The sequence below is a fragment of the Caloenas nicobarica genome, chromosome 3, assembly GCF_036013445.1.
Source record: "Caloenas nicobarica isolate bCalNic1 chromosome 3, bCalNic1.hap1, whole genome shotgun sequence".
Classification (NCBI taxonomy): domain Eukaryota; kingdom Metazoa; phylum Chordata; class Aves; order Columbiformes; family Columbidae; genus Caloenas; species Caloenas nicobarica.
This window is the reverse complement of record NC_088247.1, coordinates 49,104,028-49,113,029: the sequence shown is the minus strand read 5'-3', so window position 1 is coordinate 49,113,029 and position 9,002 is coordinate 49,104,028.

Genomic DNA, 9,002 nt, shown 5'->3' with positions numbered 1-9,002 from the left:
ACAAGGATACTTGCAAGACCTGTGAGAGCTTTCAAGGCCCAAGAACGTTTGGAGTGTTCTGGAGACGTGGAACCACCCCACTTAGTGCATGTAAGGGAATCAAGGAAAAGCCTCTTTTTTGGCATCTCTCCGGGGAGGTAAGCACCGAGGCTTACCAGGACGTACAATTTCATTAAATGTTGATGCAACATTGTTTCTCCAAACACTGAAGTACTTTTGGAACAGCTATCCCCAAGTACATTTCTGCTGAGTCAGTGGTTAAATCCAGATTCAAACTACAAATAACGCTCAGGCAGAGGGATTTTGGGATTTCAGCTGATATTTAAACAAATTTACATCTGCAAGAAAACCTTCAGACGTGCTATAATCCCGCTACAGTAATCCTTAAATAAATATTTATCTACTTGAAAGAGAGAAGCTGAAACAGCTGTAATATGGATAGAAATATGTGCGAAAGCTTGCTCATTCACTTGATAACAGCACCACGGTTTACGGCTACCCTGGTGTCAATGACAGTGCTAGATACAAATAACCTCAATAAATATGAAGCCCTGATTTGTTCTCAGCTGCACTGTTATAAATCCAAACTATTTCCCAGCTAGCAGAGGAATTATTCTATATTACTGCACTAGTAAGATCCAGATAAGTAGCAGTGATACTATTATATCAAGTAGCTAGGATTAAAAATGGGACTTCTATGGTTTAGGTTGTAATTACATGATTTCTGAAGTGGGATCTAGTTCCACACAGTGTAATTAAGAAGAGTAAGCTAATCTATTAATAGGTTATCTTACACAGTGTTTCCTTGCAGATTTTTCAGATGCTTAGTAGAAACAGACTTCTTTTTCTGTTATTTACAGGGATTTGCTAAAGAACTTGGAGACACATTGACTATCTTTCTTACAGAGAGGAAAAATGGTGTTATCCAGTTTTAGCAAGAAAATGCATGACTGAGCTCTTTCAACACTCATTGCCTCTACAGTTACTTGTTATCATCTTCACTGGAGCTGGGAAGCTGGTTGTCTCAGCCAGCAAATACATTTCCTATCAGTTATCCCCAGTGTTTCCTATGAAGAGACTGCATTTGAAAAGATGGCTAATAGTTGGGTATAGACACATTAGCCCTTTCTTCATAAAAGGTACATCTTGTTATCAAATGCAAACATGGCATCTGTTATTTTGACAGATCCTTCAAATTTGTAAACAAATTCTGAAGAGGATTTTATTTCAAGCCATGGATGGGAATGCTGTTTCTTAGTGGTCTGTGAAACACTATAAACACTATATATAACATACAATTAACAGTCCTGGTAGTGATTAAAATCGACTATACTTTCTTTCCAAACAGATGTTTTTTTTCTGAGCAGCTCGTTTTCTACCATTTCATTTAGATGTTATGAAAGTGAAGGAGAACATTCTAGACATGTCTCCTGGTCTGGTCAGAGTTGGCCACATTCTGCAGAGGGTCTCAGTGCCTGTCTGACCCTACAGTTTGCTTTAATATCGACAGGGCACTTCTGAGTTCCTTTAATGACAACTCTTTTCCACTTGAAGTGAAATAGCCTTTTGCTCCTCATCCTGTGTTAAACCTTTGGACCTTCCTTGACTGCACAAATTGAAGGACACCGTCCACCTACGCTGTATCTTGAGAATCTGAGTCCTTCGGAGGATAATTGCAAAAACAGTGCAGTGACCGCTCAGAGAAACACATACAGAATGGGAAAAGAGTGCTCCCACACAGGAAAACAGGTACTGTCTCCCTCAGATTAAACCCCTGTGGGTTAGCAGAGGCTAACAGCTGCCTTTACTCTTTAGGCCCTATGGCCATCCTCAAGTGTCCTGCTTGGCGCTGCTGCAGGGGCTGGAGTGGTTCTACCATCTTGGAGCACATCTTCGTGGATACATCCTTGATGTGGTGCTGGGACCAAAGCCTTGGTCTACCACATCCGTGTGGCTGTCATCAGCACCTGGTTATTCTTGGATTGTTCTTTCTCCTCTTGGAGGCATTGCATGCAGTATGGGTGTTCCTCACGTCAGAGGCTGGGGTGCAAATCTGCTATCTGTGCCCTCACCATTGTGCCAAAATCATTCACTCACTGATATTTAGTCCAATATTTATCTATAGTGGGGGTTATTAGATTCTTGGGCACTCTCTTGAAAACAGGGCAAAGTGGAGATTTGTGTTTACGGCCATTGAGTCCCGAAGTGAGCAAGCAATCACTAGGCAAGTAATTATTTCAGAGTTTCTGTTTTTTAGTAAGTATAAAACAAATCAGATCTGTGCATTTTAGAAGCAGTGCTGAAGGCTAAGAATCCAAAATAGAGCCTGTTTCCTACCAGTTAGCAGCTCGTGTATCCATTTCCTTCTCACATAGGCTGTTATCTTTCTCGTGTACTGCTATCTGCTGAAATAGAAACCTGCAGGCAGGCTTGTGGAGACTGTCCTATCCAAGCCTGGAGACCCCCCCTTACACTGCGGTGCAGAGTGGAACATGTCCCCAGCTGTGCCTCCTTCTTACTGTGCATGAGGGTCCCCACTGGGGAGCAGATAGGCTTCAGGCCCGGGGGCACCATCAGCTTCTGCCCCCAGTAGTCAGCTTCCTGACTTCCAAATGTCTCATGTCCTCCAGCTGCTGTCATAGCAGGTGTTGTGCCAGAGGAGGCCAGACCTGTGCCTCAAAGGGATTCTCTGACCTTGGCATGGGTGGGTATGGTGTGGCACCCATAGGCTCAGGCTGCTCTCCTGCCTTGGGAAGAGCGACCAGGGCTGGTGCTATTTGTTATTGCTGTTATTTTCCTTGTACATGGTAAAGAGCAGAGGATTCTTCTGAAAAGCAGAACTCAGAGTTGAAATGGTTGGTTTGTTTTTGATATCCAAAATAAAGCCCTTGAGGTCAGTGTTTTAACAGTATTTTTCGTTTATTTTTAACGCATCTACATTTTCAGCTGCAGTGGTATTTCATTATAGGAATATATTCTTATTTTAAAACTGCAATTTAATTATATGAATAAATATTTCCATGAATTTGTTTTCAAACTTGACAGTTTACTCCAAGTCCCTATTCATGTGCGATGATAAATTGTGAATAATTGTTGCCTGTCCATCTTCTCTGTGCTATTCCTGATTTTATGGGCCTCTGTCATATCACATCTCTTAGCTGGGGATCCACCCAAGTATTAGTTTATGTAGTTTCCCATTGCATGGAAATTACTTTCTCTTCCCTCTTGGCTTTCATTTTGCCTCTGGTTCTAGTATGTCTATTTTGGGATGGGAGGACAAAAACTCTGCATGCACAAGACAGAAGTGCCTCACAGATTGGCACAGGAATAGGAAGACTTTGTATTTTGTTCATTCCAAGCGAATCACAAAGTCTCCAATCGAGCACCTGGGCTCAGTGCAGCTTTGTGTGAAGGAAGAGATGAGGAAGTTGCCCAAAAGCATATTGGGAAGGAGGAGTGTCTCTCTGAAAGCGGTCCTGCCGTCTGGAAGCTTTCCCTTAGCCAGTTAGTTACCCTCTTTCCCAGTGATGCATGGATATCTTAACTCTGTTTAAAAAAATCTGATATGGTTTATAGCTTAATTCAGCATTTTAGAATAACAAAACCCGGTATAACATGTGAAACCCACCGGGAATCTCACAGAAACATTAGCTGTGCAGCAAGAGTGTGTTGAGCTGGAAAAAGGTGCATGAGAAAACTGGATCTTCACCTGCTCCCACTGTTCAAGCTTTTGCTCACCCTCATGCTCAAACATTGTCATCCTCAACTCAGACTGGGAAACTCTCCCTTGCGCAATGAGAGGTGACACAAAAACCTCATGTACCAGTTCAGTCTTCTGTTTTGCCTTGATTTTCATTTTCAGACGAACTGTTTTTGCTGTGCATTTGCATAATCAGGAAACTATGTGGACACACAAAAGAGAAGGGAAGAAGAGGGCACTTTGCCAGGGAAGGGACACAGCTTGTCGGAATAAGCACTTGGGTAGCATATCCAAAGCCACAAATTGGCTCTTTTTGTCCTCTCTGTCTTTTTCATGTGTGCTTGAAATCAATCATAGTTGGATGTTTCTCAAATAAATGGAAGAATATCCAGCACCTCATTATTTTACTTCTTTCATTTCACAACACTCTGCTCATTTTTTCCAACTGAATCGAAGCAGCGACAGAAGATCTGATTTTTCCCTTCATCCAAGTTTATGTCAGGAGTAACCGTTCTGGGATGATTTTTGTTTCTATGTTGAGTAATCTCGGAGAAAAATTAGATGTATAGTAAGCACACAAAATCACTGCTTCAGTGTCCTGAGATTCTGATATTATGGTTGTCGAAATACTGAGTGGTTTGTTTTGGTTTGTTTTTGCAATCAAGTGTTTATGGTAAGCCTTGCATGTTGTAATTATATCCTTCAGAAAATTCAGCTGTGTATGCGTGTTATTGGTTCTGAACAGGAACGATATTTAGTACCTTAAAATAATTGTTGAGAGGACTGGAAGTCCTTGAGCATGTGCAGTCTTAGTTCAGTCCCTCTTGAGTCAGCCAAGCAGATTTAAAAGTAACAAGAGCAGCATTCTGAGTAATCACTGCGTTCTGCTTGAAATCTCACATAGGCCAGCATGACAGGGTGTAGGAGGAATACTAAATAAACTGTTAATCCTGAAGTCTTGGCAAGAACTCACTGAGCATACCTGCCTCACTGTGGTCTTTGAGTATATAGCAGGCGTCAGCACATCCCATAAAAGATCAACTGGGTCAGCTGGGAGAAAAACAACTGTAAAAAAAAAAAAAAATGGTCAGTGTAGTCCAGGTCATTTCCACTGCACGATGATAAGAGCTAAGTGTACGAAAGGGAAAACGAAGTAGTAGAAATGCTGTGAGGATATTTGCCTTGTTAGAATTTCATCAAAGTTCATGTTGTACTTTCACACCAACATTTGTCCAAGGTAGAACCGGACTCTGTAAATCTGCAAGAATCACATGTACCAATTTCAGAAGCGAAAAGGAGTGGCTTCAGCTGGTGCTATGTTAAACTAGTGGTGGTTGCTGATAGATCACTTAAGTGAAGGGAGACACTGGAACTGCATAGGTTTTTTTGAGGTAGTGTGTGTGCTACGGAGTGTGAAATGCCATCTGTTATCTCTCTACACAGACGTGGATTACCATGTACAGGAAAGTAAAGAGTTACAGTTAAGAGCATCATACCCAAAATTGCTAGCAAATTTTGCCAAAATATGTTTTTTTCTTGCCTCTCTTCTCTAGGAGTGGTGTTGTGCCTGCAAGGGGAGACAAGACCCATTGCTTGGTAGGACACCTCCTGGGAGGTCCTTGCTGTAGTGTTTGCTGTCTGTGCTGCTTGGCTTTGGCATTATCTTCATCTACTTCTGCTTCCCTTGCACTACTGCGTGGAAAAACCCACCTGAGTATAGCTTGACGAGAGTGGTGGCTGCTCCATGTCTCCTAAGAAATGATGGATAAGACTTGGTACGAGGTTTTCTACAGAGTGGCGCTTGGACAAAGTTGTAGAATTAGAGTTTGGATTTGCGTTCTAGCCATTTGTGGATTTCACCTGGCTCAGCTTTGCCGCAATCTCTAAAGTTTTAAAGTGTTTACGTAGCCAATGTCAGCCTGAGATTGGACTTTCTGGGTGAGGGATGCTTGAGTGTGTCTTCAGAAACGCAGCTAAACAAGCCTCTTTTTTCTTTGGCTCTTTGTAGCATAAATGCAATCAGTCCAGAGAATGCAGTCACCTGTGGGCATTTTGTATCCCAAACTGGTATGCAGGGTAGGAATGATTCTATACTTGTGTATAGCGATAGCTTTTGTATCTGTTGGCAAATTTGCCTTGAAATTTTTGCCTTCAAATGAGACTTTCTGATAACAGTATCCGACATTACCTGGCTTCATGTATGTATATAGTCTTCTGTCTGATTTTTGCCAAACACGCACAAAATATGCCTCTCATTTTCAGTACAAGAAGGAAGTATTTCTCTCAAAAATTTCAGTTACATTTCATTGTTTTTCACTCTATGTTAAAGTCATCTTACGTTAGGAAATAAGTAGTTTCTACTGACATAGGCAGTATAATTTCTCCTTGTCTGCTTTATTAGCCAGGGTGCTATTTTGCAGAATACAGTACACGCAGTATGCATTCCAGATCCCTGAGGCGCTTGTGCTTGGCGTCCTTCCTGCTCTGAAATCTGTGCTGCCACTTCATCATTGCTGAGACCACCAACAGAGAGGATCTGGGAGTCCAAAATGCGGTGGTTTAAGACACTACTGGCACTCAGGTCCAATCCACCTTTCTGCCAACACGGACGGGGCCAAAAAATATGAAATCTGTACCTCAGCCAGCCTGTTTCACACACCATGTATTTGCTGAGGCACCAAGCAGAGGGCCATGGAGCAGACAGCTGGTATTGGTATCATCTTCAATCACCTCATCTAAATCTGTCAGATCTCTCTTGACCGCGTCCTTGGTTATTCATGCTAAATAGCTTAAGCTAACTTGATATGCTTTTTTTTTTTTTTTTTTTCCCCCCTGCACTGTTAAGAAGCCACAATGCCTGTCTGTGGGTTTCCAAAGAAACTCCAGTTTTCAGAGACAGTTCCATATATTGGCACAGCAGCAGTGAAAGGAATCCATTCATTACCAGCATGGTTTAACTAATCAGCAGCAAAAAAAAATCATCTCATCAATTTTCTCTCTGAATATGTTTATAAGGTAGAAGGCACTTCTTGCATATCTGATCACTTGCATAGCAAGGGATATAGACTTTCAACTTGTTTCATTACTAACTTATTTGATAAATATTTCTATATAAGAGAATGTCTCTATATAAGAGTTTATCTGTCTATCTACCTATCTATCTGTAAAAGAGAAAAACAACTACTTTGATCATGTTTAGAAAATTTCAAGGGATGGAGAATCCATCAGTTCCTTTGGTTGATGGTTCCAATAATTATCTACATTTTCTGCTATGGACATGGACCTTATTTCCCAATTCAATGAATCTAGCTTTAACTTTCAGCTTTTGTCTTATATTATCTCTATCTCTGCTAGTGTACAGGACCACTTTGTAATGGTATTTTTTCCTTCTTCAGGTTGTAATGCAGCACAAATTCTGGTAACTTCTTAATTTTACTTCTAACAAGGTTATAAAATTAAACTGTGAGTTGCCTTCCCCTCTTGGATGCTTTTTCTTCCCAATATCTGTTATTGCTCTCCTCTTGTGTAGAGAACACCATAAGAAATACAAAACGGCAAACTATAACTGGTACAAAATGTAGGATATTCCATATCTATATAATATTCTATATGATGCATAGTCTGAAGATGCCTTTTCTGTTCCACAATTAAATACAGACTGTCAGAGAAACATTTTGTAATCCTGCTAACACTGCTCTTGCAATCACACATGCTACTGGTTTAAGAGGGCTCTGGGGAGAGCACCAGCCCATGCTGTCACTTTCCTGGTCACATTAATGGTGACAAAGTTGAATGAAAAACCTTGGAGCAGAGAGAGCTTGAGAGAATATTGCTCAGACATTGCTGCTGAGCCCTGTGTCCCATGGCAGGCTTTCTGATGCTGTGTCCTGGCTAATATGTGATGACCAATCTTACAGAAAGGGAGGAAACATATTAAAAGAATAATAATTTAAACAAAATTAAAGACCTGGGATTCTGAGTGTACCATGTTACGTTTAATGAGAGTGCTCTCTTTGGAATTTCTCTTTAGATTAAAATTTTGCTAAAAGGTATTTTTAAGATGTCAATCAGATTTTCCTGACTTTTATAAGGCATCCCTGAAGAACTTGCACAGATTTCATAGTGTTTATCTTCTGCTTTCCCTAGAAGGCAAGGTCTATATGTATACCCTGTAGATGTAGTCCAAAACTGAAATAATATGCAGATAAATTATCATTGTTGTCTTGCTTATAGACTAATGCGCTTCTGTTATCCCAGAGTCTAGATAGACTCAGGACCTATAAAGCTCTCATTGCTTCCCTGTACATTCAACTTACCTTTCTGAATATCTGAATACTTCTTTTTCTTTTCATTATTCGAAAAGGCTGTTTATTAATATTGGATCAGTGAAGAAAGTTTCCATGATGAAGTACCCTGTTCATATGCATTCACCACCTGTATACCTGGAATAACTCCAGACAAAAGGATACTGTGGAGGAAAAGGTCTTGAAAACATGCAACTGAAGTAATCCACACTGGTGTCATGGTTAGATGTATCCTTGCTGATGTCCGCAGTACAACTAGGAGACACTAACTAGACTTCCAAAATCCTGTCTGGGCCTTTATTGGGCTGAATATAAATCCTGGGTGAGTTCTCTAGAGGAGTCTGTTGTGATTATTCCAGAGTCCCATCCAGGAGACAGTGGAAGAAAAAATGTAGCCAAAGCCATAACGAATGACTTTGGGCTGCTACAATTGCCCAGTGCCTGCCTGGCCTGCTGTTTGAGTAGCAGCAGAGAGGAAAAGAAGATGTATTGACCGTATTTGTCTTGTAGTGGTGACTGACAAACCATGCTCCCATCAACCTTGCTATGTAAGGTTGGAAATGCTTGGACTGTCATCAGAAAACAGGGAATTGCAGCATTCTTTCCTTGCAGTTCAGGAGAATCCCAAAAGTTTTTGCATAGCTGGATGCGCATGCTGATCCTCTTTATCAACCTACTTGCTACACTACTGACCATGTTTTAAAGTCTGCTAAACATATAGTGATGCACAAGCTGTTGCGATCTAATTGCAAACCCCCCAAACCACCAAAGTAAAACTCACATGATGCCTTATTTTACTTTCCAGCAAACAAAAGCAACATCTGCATTACTTCCCTACTTTTTGTGAAGACGAGTTTTCTGCAAGCTTTTTTCAACACCAGCAGTTCCATGGCTGACAGGCGTTTATGCAAGTAAGACCCATATTGGGCTTACTCTGTAGAAGCTTCCATTGTGTTTTCATTGATCAACACACTTAAAATGGTCCTGCAGGTTTTCCC